This window comes from Gobio gobio (assembly GCF_949357685.1).
Source record: "Gobio gobio genome assembly, contig: scaffold_221, whole genome shotgun sequence".
NCBI classification, from domain to species: Eukaryota; Metazoa; Chordata; class Actinopteri; order Cypriniformes; family Gobionidae; genus Gobio; species Gobio gobio.
The window spans coordinates 1-12448 of NW_027645599.1; positions in this window are offsets into that span (position 1 = coordinate 1).

The following is a 12448-nucleotide window of genomic DNA, read 5'->3' on the forward strand; positions in this document are numbered from 1 at the left end:
ACAAAACGAAATCATTTCTGTCCCCCATGTTTTCTCACATAACCAACATTGAATAAATATTGATTTTCCATCTGAATCATCATTATGGTTGATATCGAAATTTCAATGCAAAATAAATGTTGAATCACCATTGCCATATCGATGAAACCTGACGTTATTAATGTTGATGGCAACAACATTGGAACAACATTGATCTATAGTTATCTTTATGATTGGCATTGATATTTGGTTTACCGGGCGATTGCCAATGTGTTGAAAAGTCATTGATTTATAGTTGACTGGGCAACGACCTGTTGTTGAAAAATCATCGACATATAGTTGACCGGGAAATATGATTGAAAATGCATCAGTGTTGGGTTGAGAACACGGACGACACCAGTGCGAGAAGCCGGCATTTTCTCAGCGTCCTCGGATGGAAACGAGTGAAAGACGGTTAAAGGTAAGAGTAAAGACCAAAAAATTATGTCATTAACTATTGTTTTTGTATAAGAGTATTTTGAGAATAATTTGAAGTCGGAAAAAGTCAGAAAAGAGCTTTAAAGGTCCCATGGCATGGCATTTTTCTATTATTTTATAGTGTTTTCTGAGGTGTACTTATATTATTAGTATGATTTTTACATCATAAAATGTCATTATTTAGAAATAAAAGGCATTTTTTCTATACTGCTGTTTGCCCTGTGGCTGAATGCCCTGCTTCAAGAGGCGTGTCTGCTGTGAGACTTCAGTAAAAACGCCCACTGTTGTGATTGGCTGACATCTTTGCATTTTAAATGAGCGGAGGGGGCGTGGTTTAACGAGGCACGAGCAGGCACGAGCAGGCACGAGTCTGCCAGAGAGACGAATGGACCTGTGTTCACTTCTCATCAGTTCTCTCAGCATGTCTCAGTTCAGGGTGAACTGTTGTAGTTACTAGCATATACTTCAGGTATTAGTTTATTTCTAGTCGGAGGGGCTGTCACTCATGTCAGAAAGTTAGTAACTTTAGTAAATTATGGATCAGCGCTGACTCGAGACGCGAACCGTTTAGAACGATTCAGTCCGATTTGGTGAACTGGTTCGGTTCACTAAAAAGAACCGATTCAAAAGAATGATTCGTTTGCGAACCGGACATCACGGAGACGAAGCGATTGCTAACAAAGTTATTTATAGTAACTACTGAGTTATGAGAGCGCTGTCAGTCAGCGCGAGTTTATTGTGTTTGTATCTGAGAGTTCTGAATAAACACGAGTCCCAGTCACACCGAGTCCTCTTCATCATTATTCTACCAACTTTGTAACACATGCAATGTACCATTACAGCGAGATGAACGAGTTAGTAAGTGTTGAGTATAGCATTATTTCTAGAAATGTTCCAATCATATGAATAGCGTCATTGACGCGCATTGAGTAACGTTACACAGCGCAAACAAAGACACAACAGCTGTAATCGAATGTAATCCAGTTTATTGTGGGGAAAGCTGGCTAGCCTAGCCGGATACCCTCACGCTTACCCTCCTTCTGCTTAATCTCACGCCGCGTTTGGTGCCTCCGCTGTGGGCCAGATGCAGTACTGGGGGTCGGGGATGTTGGAGGCCGAGCTTCGGCGTGCGTGAAGTTTATCTCTAAAGATGTGACTGCTGATGTTAAACAGAAAAGACTGTATGCACATTTTAGAACAGATAGACGCGACAAGGACGTACAAAAACACTGACTCACAAGATAGAAAACACGAAAACACTGTTCTGTCGGGAGAGAGAGAAGCCGCTGCGTGTCCACAAATAATAAATAATTAGCTACACATAAGAAATCAATGATCACAGATCAGAAGGAACTGAAGAAAGACTTCTGTTTTCATTTGTACATCCAAACACTGAGAAACTGCCAGTGTTCACTCGTTCACAAGTAACGTTAATGATCTCGAGTGTTTGCATGGGCGTGCCAGATTCTCTGGGCGGAGGAAAGGGAGGTAACCGTTCCTGCTTGGACGTCAAACCAGGAGGCTTCAGGATTGGCTCGTCTGGCCTGTCATTTTCTCAAAGGCAGAGAGAGACAGCCAGAACTCGGGTTTACACCGATCAACATTTCTATCCACTTGGGGACAATATTCAGGCTAGGGGAACTCATATTAATGTTGAAATACCTCATAAAATGAAAATTTCATGCCATGGGACCTTTAAGGAGTTAATATCGGTACTTCGGTATTAGATTGTGGTACCGAGCCATCCCTAATCCCAAATTCCGTGAGTCTCCCGCAAATTGATAGCTGCTCCCTGATGCCCGCAAATTAGTTAAAATCTCCCGGAATCTAGAGCGAGCGAGCAAGAGCGTGCATGCGAGACAGATACTGTGCTCCAAACCGGCACGCGCGCACGGCTGAGAGGGAGCGAGAGTCAGTTATGTTTTAAGTGAAGGTAAAGACTTGAGAAAGAAAATGCATGTGTAACAGTGTAATGGATTTGTGCATCAGGTCTTAAAGTGACAGTAGCCTAATATACCTGCAGCCTAATTATGAGATCATATTAAAAATATCTATATGGCAGATTCTACCCATTATTTCTATATCAAAATTGTGGCCAATGAAAATGCTAAGTGGTTAGTAACTTTGGAAAACCACTAGCCACAGTGGCTAGTGAACAAAAAGGTTAATGTCAAGCCCTGGGGCCTCATTTATAAAACTTTGCGTAGGATTTGCGTCAGAAGTGGCGTACGGATGAAACATAGGACGTGCGTACGCACAGAAATATTCGGATTTATAAAACCGTGCGCACGCACATCCTACGCAGTTTTCCCTTAATAAATCACAATCAATTCTAAATGTAGTGTAGCTTTTGCGGCTTCATGTCACGCCCATAGTTGCCCATAAATAGTCCGCGAAACGCCCCCAAGTTAATATTCATCGATTGAGAAATCATGGCAAACACAGAGATGAAATCATGGCAAACAGAGATGAAATAAAAAAAACGTAACCTCACTCAATGTGAAGTAGAAGTTATCGTTGGCGTGTGGAAAAGATGAGAAAAATGTTGTTTTGGAGGGCACAGTGTGGGCATTACTAATGCCAAAAAGGCACTTGAGTGGCCAAAGGTTGCAGACGCTGTAAATGCTGTAGCCTCACAACCTCGGACCGTGGCCGAAATAAAAAAAGAAATGTTCGGACATCAAAGTCGAGGCAAAAAGGCGTCTAGCGCACCATCGCCAGAGTGTGTCCTCGTTTGCCAGCAAGTCTTCTTGCTCTCTGAAGATGCGTTCACTCCGAATCCTTCCATTTGCCACATCTTAAGAGCGCAATATCAGCCATTGTGCGTCATTACGCATTGTGATGGGGCATTTTATTTCCATCCATTTAATTGCATCTGACAAGCTACAGATGTCGGTTATAATCTACGTGGAAATGGGAAAGAGGCTATAGTTCAGTGCAAATGGAAAGTCTTGCAGCTTTCTGAATGGTTGAGACATACGTTATACGTTATTTTATCAAAAATAAAACAAACTAAAGGCATATGCATGAATACCGTAGCTGATGAAGAAATTTTTACTATGAAAACAACTTTCCCCAGTGGACAATGAATACATCAATCTATCTATTTATCTATATATCTCCCTAATTATCTATCTATCTGTCTTCCTATTTGAATCTATCTGCTCCGCCAGACGGACACATTGACGAGAATATCAGTTTTGCACATTATTTCGTTCTGTTTACCATATTATTTATGAGGATGAATTGCATAACATGCCAATATTATTACAGAACATATTTCACTTTTCTTTTTGCAAATAGGCCTATGTGTTAATTTGCATTTCTGTTGTAGGCTAATTTTCGTTTGATTTTGTTTGTTTTACACTGCAGATCAATCAAACGGGTGTTCGTGTAGGCTGTTAATTGTAAGACTTGCTTTGTGAAGTCTTCATGTTATTTATGAGAGGCAGTATTGCCATTTCTTTTACACAACGGTCTACGTAGTTTCACACACTTTCACGTGTTTCTTCCATCTGCCGACGGTGTCGCCATTTCTCATTTCATCCGTTTTTGTGCGTACGCCTGGGTCAGAGCTTGCGTGAAGGACCGCACATTTTCCCGTCAAGTTTACTTTTTATAAATACCAATTATTGCGTAGAGAGCGGCGTACGCCTTCTTTTGTGCGTACGCAACGTTTATAAATGAGGCCCCTGATACCAGAGTTAAAGAGATGTGTTTAGTCTAAATGTTAAACTGACAGAGCGTGCCTGCTTCCTGAACAAGGCTAGGGACATTAATTTGTATTGTATAAAGCACTAGTGAAGAAGTGCAAATAAATATTAATGGCTAATTCCTTTAGCAGTATTTTAATGTAAATGTAGAACATATGTTTTATACTGTATTTTCAAAAAACAGTAACCAACTGTAAGTTATTTACAGTTGTTCATGGTACATTTTTAACCGTGTACAGTGTGCATGTCTACAACATTCATTCAAAAGAGTTTGAATAACTCTCTGGGGTATGATGTTTCAGAGATATTTTATCCAATACTTTAATATACTGCTTCGTGGAACAGCTGCGCTTCTGCAATTTGGACCAAATTTTTAACCGGCATGCACTGCTTTAAGTCAGCCGCTGATCAGTCTGTGCATCGCTGCATGAAGTCGAACAAGCCTTATTTGTTAATCCGTGCCTGCACATGAGGACAAGGGAATCACATGACAATAGAGCATATGGCAGGATCACAAGACAAAACCATGACACACTGACAGTTCAGATCAGCTGTTATTGGTCAAATAAGCACAGACAGAAACAGATACAGGAGAACTGAGAGCTCTTTAATTATATTAATGATGAGAGAATACAGGACAGTCTCTGACTCGATACGATACAGTGACCTATAGAAACACTTCTATAAACAACAACAACAACAACAACATTACACAGAACTCCTGGATAGTATTTTATATAAACCTAGTATAATTCTAATATACTTAATGCACTTTAAGTCTTTTTAGGGATAGTTCACCCAAAACTGTCCTCTGACTTCCAATGTAAGGACAAAAAAATCTCAAAATATTGTCTTTTATGCTCCACAGAAGAAAGTTATTCAGCTTTTGATCGACATGAAGGCAAGTCAATTATTAAAATTTTGTGAACTATCTTTTTAATAGTGTGAATAGTGATTATTAGAAAAATGTACATGCGTTAGGAACAGCAGCTGACCAGCAGGAATATGACATTAAACTATTGATGCTGTGCATCTGTCAGTCTAGCTGAAGGAGGAGCTGAAGTGAGAATAAAGTCTGCAGAACTGACGCTGAACACACTCGTTTCCAGAGGATCCTGCAGACGGTTTGGCCTGTTTTACTGCGGGGGAACATTGTTCCTACAGCATTTCCCCACGACTGCAATGCAGACGCTCTTTATCCATGGTATGATGAATTACTGCTGCTACAGCAAGCCAGCAGAAGCATCAGCGCTAACTACATCAATACATGGTTTATCTCTAATAAAGCTAGATCCCATAGAAAGGAAGTGTGTGTGTAATGAAAGGAATGACACTGAGTTGATTTATTCAGCGCAGCTCTATTTCAGCTGTTTAAACTGAACTGCAGGCGGTCTGTGAATGAGACGCAGGCTTCTGCACTGAAACACAGCAGGCAAACGTGCCACTACTGTCCCGTGAGTGTTCGTCCCGGCTGTGTGTCGAATTCTGACGTCTGTCAGTTCTACAACAGCAGTGAATAGACTTCATTAAACCACCAACATCAGGCCTCATGAACAAGTACAAGATACAGTCAGCCAGTGGATTCAGATACAAGAGGCATTTAGAAAAAAACAAACATTTAACAACTAGTAAACTGACGTTGAATTTATGAATAATCTCTGTAATAAAATTCAGGATTACATAGGGGAGAATGAGAAATGTGTAAGTCAGCAGCACCAGGAACAAACTGCCCAAAATTAATTTGCGCTTTAGAGGAGTAAGAGATATTGCGTGTGAAAGACCGCGCCAAGTGCCAACAAAGCACAGAATGACTATCGGGTAGGGGATAAAACAGGCGATCGATTGGTACAGATATTCAAACAGCCAATAAGAGTTTACATCTGCAAAGATCAGAGGAACAAACCAGATGATCACTGAAACAACACAGCAGACTTTCAGTGAATGATGAGATTTGTACCAGATAGGATGAGAAACCAGAAGATATCGTTCAACAGCAACACATGCCATAAAATACAGACCCACAATCAAACTATACAAATATGCACTGACCAGTTCAGGTGACGATTTTAACCCTTCGAATGTCCTTATTAATGTACAAATGATCTGAATGAGATCTGAAAGAATCAAATGAATAACAAAAACTGGAGCAGAGTGATGAGATTTGATGAGAACACACAACGCAAACAGAGTAAAGATCATGATTGGAATCTCAACGACTGAAATGATCCAGACAAATACTGATTCTGCAAGCACATGTTTCATGAAAAATTCAGGCATCTCCCTTCTCTCAGTTGTTGATCCGCTGTGGTAATTTCCTCCAGTTGATCCGTTGATGCTGGCGTTTTGTTCTGCCTTTGTTTCACGAGATCTTGACAGCCAGCACTAAATAACAAACAAGTCATTAGTTAAAAACAACATTTCCTATTGTAAAAAGATATTTTTCAGGAAAAATATGTATGGCATAATGTGTTTACTGTGTGATTGTTGAAATACAGTTTCCTCAGTTAACTTTATATTTTCTTTAGAGGAGATCTGCGTAATGTTAAAATTATTCAAATATGTTACATGTGTACCCGGGGGAACAATTGGGTAATATAATAAAAATCAGTGGTGGATAAAGTACTCGAAAGACACACTTTCACACTTTAGGAGTAAAATTTTAGACATCTCGCCAGAAAATCCCTTTGGTAGAAGTTAAAGTCACTGTTTAGTACATTACCTGAGTAAAAGCTTTAAAGGATGTGATAATTTATTGTTCTTAAGTATGAAAAGTATTGTTTTCATATTAAACGTACTTAAGTATTGAAAGTAAAAGTACAAGTAAATGAAAAATACTAGGGGTGTAACAATACACTCACGTCACGATTCGGTACTATCGCGATGCTAAACTCACAATACGATATTTATTAGGGGCCAAGCACCAAAGGTGCGAAGGCACCTATTGAAACCGTTCCCGTCTTTTTTTCTTCCGCCATGGGAGTCTATGGCAGCCCATAGAACCGTATGGTAAAAAGTTGTGAAATTTGCGTAGCGGTTGCAAAAACACACTTAAGGCAATATCTCCGCAACGCTTTATCGTATTCAAACCAAACTTGGTACATCTCATCACAAGCATGACTTGAGGCAACATACAGCGTTTCAGCGCAGCGCCACCTACTGGTCCGGAGATACGAGAAATTGCTATTTTTGCTTATAACTTCTGAACTGTTTGTTCAAAAATCATAAAAGTGGTCTCGTTACATTCAGGACGGCATGCCGAGTCGTCTGATATTCAATTTTACCATATCGGCCATTTTGGCTGTCGGCCATTTTGAATTATGTGCTAAAATGCTGTATTTTATGAACACATGAACGGATTGTTACGAAACTCGGTTTGGGTCATCAACACGGTGCCCTAAATGAGCCCAAGAAGTTTCGAAACAGCGCCACCTAGTGGAGAATTTTTTTTCCCAAATGCTTATAACTTTAGGTGAGATTGACTTATTTTCATGAGAGTAACTTTTTTTTTCTCCTGAATCCTCGCCGAGTCCAACGATACCAGACTTGCCAGGTTTCGGCGTATTATTTGTGCAGCGTAGTAATTTAGCACTTTAAAAACATTAGCTGATATCTTCGAAACCGCTAGTCCGATCGAGACAAAACCAGCATCATAAGTTCGAAAACATACGTCGATAGCTATACGACTATGCCCAAATATCAAAATATTGATAGTAAGGGGGTGTAAAATCCAATCAAAGTCAGGTGTCAGTAATTTTTCATGTGTTTTTTCATATAAATGTATATAACTCCAAAACTAGACAAGATATTTTCACCAAAATTGACACAGATATGTATGGGCTCACTCCAAGGACACATAAAAAAAATGATAGGATTGTGCCACTTGGTGGCGCTATAATAGAACAAAACATGAAATTCCCATTGACTACAATGCAGTTTTATGATATAAAATGCTATGCTTCACAAATGAATTGGTGTATCATTACGAAACTTGAAATTGGCCATCAGCACCATGCCTTTAAGCTGCTTAAACGGTTTCAAAACAGCACCGCCATGTGGTCCATACTTATAATGAAAAGGCCTCTTGAGGCTATATCTCTGCAATGACATATTGACACTATATTGACAATCTGCTTTGATATATTGACACCAATCTTTGCATGTGTCATTGTTCCCTTATTCTGACCACACCACATCAATTTCGTAACTGTGCCACCTATTGGTTGAAAGTGATAAATCATTAAATCATTATTATTGACTGTATCATTTTACAGCTATTTTGCCTAAAATCACCTTAATAGGTCTTTAATTGCTCATTGCTGCCGTTGATCTGACATTGCCAGCATTTTTGGCATGTCTTGTCTTCTTCTTTGCGCTTGGCCCCGGTATTGCTGCTTGCAGCTATATTTTTAATTATAACTTTATCATTATTTAAGTAATATTACGTTGGCTTGAAAAAGCTGATCTAATGTATACATTTAGGAAGCAAAGAAAAAGAGAAATCGTGCTGCTTATTGAGGAGAGGTGTGCTATGACTTTAATAAGCGATCGGGTGTATGATGTTCCCCCGGTGGGCCAAAAGGCGTGTCGAAAAAATCCAATGCGCTTTGCATTGCGACAATCTTTGACGAGTCGTAGCTCTGAGAGAGGATTTCGTAGAAACTTGTGGGTTACCAAATTTGAAGAGGCTGACAGGCCCTGTAAGAACATATCTCACAATGGGGTGTAAGTTTTACCACATTTTGACCACATAGGGGTGAATATTCAGCATAACTGCAAGTGTACAGTGGTTTATGAAACAAGGAATAAATATTGAAGAACTTGCGTTACTGACGGTAGTTTGTGTGTTTCATCTGCAGGTCAAAGCAGAAGGTTTGTGGAGCGGCTCACAGACTGACAGTTGTTTCACACATTTACACAGATGTGTTGGAAGAGCTCTTCATTCACTGCATAAATTGTAAAAACACACATTTTAAAGGTTGTGGATCTGATGTAGGTTTACAGACAAAAACGATTTGATCCAACGTGTGAAACTGTGATGACATGGAAAGGACACAATTAACTAACAATGATAGTTTGAGTGAAAAACCAGTCTAACTTTCTAAACTGGTTCCGCTCAACCACAACGACTGAAGTAAACAAAAAAAAAAGTAAACGTTTGTTCATACCCTCAGTAAAATAAGAAACCCACGAATGATCGACGAGAGAAAACACAAATGCTTTGATCTTCCTAAAATGTTGATTCTCTGCTGTTTCTCAAGCCTGTTTTCTTTAAGAAATGGAAATCTGTGGTTTTTCCATTGGCTGCCGCTGAACTGAAATCACACACAATGTTAATTAAAGGAAACTAGATTAAGAACAAATGATCACATGATACCAGAGGCTGAAATACAAAGATAGTTGACAATATAAACTCACGGATGAGATGATCTCATGATCTTACCCAGAATCATAATAAACATCAAACTACAAGACAGATGATGATGTTTATGAGCCGTTCATATCATTATCAAAGGAATCTCAAGAACATAAAATCAACTCCTTTTTCATTTCTTCTACACTGTTCCTCATAAACAAGCACTAGAGAGTCAACAAGCTGAACAACATGTGCTGACGTTTGACTGAAGGCTGAACACAATGACACAATAATTCACAGCAGAGACGACATGATCTTACCGGGAATCAGACTGAAGACGCTGCTCGTGAAGATGATGGTGTTTATGAGCTGCTCCTCAGAAGATGATGGTGTTTATGAGCTGCTCAGCGCTCTTTTATAGCCTGAATTAACTCCAGAAACATAGAGCAGAGATGCATTAAACATCACTTAATGCACATGCAACCGCAATCAGCAAACAAAACCAAACATCCAAACAGAAAACACTGAAAGAGCCCCCAGTGTCATAGAAAGGAAAATGTGAACAGCCAGAAATACAGTGATATGATACTGAGATATACTGTAAGTTTATCAGATTATGATTATGAAGTGAGAGCAAAATAAAGACAAAATGGCTCCATGTTTATTTGCAGTTTGATTCCAGACACTGATGTTTGTGAAGCGCCACATAGATCCATCTGTAGATTGAGTTGAAACTAAATTCACTGGCTTTAATAATGTTCTGCCTCTGATTATAATTATTGACACCTGATGCAGTGATGATTGTAAAGTATACCGACTGTATCCACACAGGAAATGGGCATTTCTGTTAAAGATTTACAGATCATTACAACATGTGTGATCCAAATGTTAAATCATGTGTTAATATTGGTCAAAACCTAATTCATGTTCAAATATGGACCTGACTTTCACACTACGGCACATTTGAAGAATAATCAAACAGCATCTTAGCATAATGACAGTAAATCATGACAGTAATGAACACTTTCATTAACATGTTGAGAGTGAACACAAAAGCCACGTGATGCACATATTTCACATATGATGATTTAAATGATGAGAGCAGCTAAAATGATGAACAGTACAGTTTTTATGCATTCTTTAAAGTTTCAGTCATGAAGGATTGAACTTGAAGCACTTCTCCTGAGTCTCATAATGGCTTTGGTCTCTGCCATTAGAAAACACTTCCCTGATTGAGTGAATGTGGGCTTTTTTACGCTTCATTTTCAAAAGCTTGTTACCAAGAGCTTCAGTAGCGATTACACATTTCCCATCAGCATTCATTCATTATGCATCTCTCACACCACCTCTAATACAACATAAATGTTAACTGTTTCCTACTGAGAGTATCTGCACAATATGTGTGAGTGTGTGTGAGTTGTACGTTTATGTGGACTTGGCATGAATGTAATCGTTGTTTGATTTTGGTCAAAGGTGACGGCAGCACTCAGGTCGTAGAAGTCTCTTCTTCAACTGTAAATCACACACCTGTCAGGAATTCTTGCGTGATATTCATCTTTTCTGCTGCAGTTTGCATTATCTGCTGTGGATTGGTATAAACTACTGGACGTTACAGTTGTTCTCCATGGCTCTGATTCATTTTAATTTTTTTCAATCTAAAAAACAATCAAAATCTCAAAACCTGTATGGTTGCAAAAGTGTGAAAATAATAAAATATACATTTGATTCAAGCCATCATTTGTCTGAGTTTCATTTCTTATGTCTGATTATGTTTTAATATATATTTATGAATCAAGACAAAAGGCAATATTTTATTCTGATTGGAGATCAGTTTGAACATCATATGGACCTGCAGCCCATTTCTACGGGTTATGAACAGGTTCAGTCCAAGAGTTTAGAAGAGGAAACATCTAGAACAGCATCACCTGACCTGTCATTACTGATGTCAGCGGCTGCTACAGAACAAAACAGCCAATAGATGGACAGAGAAAGAGCCTTTACACATCAGCTGACCTACCAGTAAAATACTAATTATTTACTTTTCCAAAAATTAATGTGTGATTTTTCTTCTTCTTCTCCTGTTAGAGACTGGTTGAATTATGAATATGGTGATAATGCGGTGTATTCACAATACTGATGTAAATGATAATTATTGATATAGATTGAGTGAGTCCCAGCTCATTCTCACCAGCACGTGTTTTTGCTCAAGCTCATGTTTCTCTTCATTTTCTTTGCAGTTGTAATATTACATTTACATTATGCTGCTGTTCCCCTGAATATACATGTGTGGAAGCATTATAGTGCTGTCGATCAATTAAACATAATGTATTGTGTTGATTTTATTATTGTTTTGGTTGGTTGACCCATAATATCCTGTATTTTAATAAATAAGGTTTTACCTTTTTCTTGATGAAGACACGAAAATGTTTCGATTCCAATTTTCATACCACAAAAAAACTACTAGCCTAACTAATATAAAGCTAAATGTACGAAGGCAAGGCAATGGTGGTGCACAAAATATGAAATGGGAGGAAAATATATGTCAATGCTTTTGTGTTCTCTCACTCGTAAATAACTTTAAAAGGTTTGTGAGCGAACACAAAGTTTCTTGAGGGAACACAAGCGCACATGCGCGTCACAGTCGAGAGGAAGACAATAGTATTCAGTACAAAAACATTCATTCAGCTGAAATATCTGCTGCTGGACGCACTGTAATGCAATATTATGATATTTGTTCATAAGCAGATTGTGGAGACATTTTAATTGTCCACGATTAAAACTTGTAATATCGTACACCCCTATTTTAATTTGCTTTTACAGAAATGTATGCATACAAACAGCATTTGTAATTAAAATAATTATGTACAACAATAAGTAAAATAAATTATTGTCTATTTAATTGAATCAGTATTAATATTAATCAATA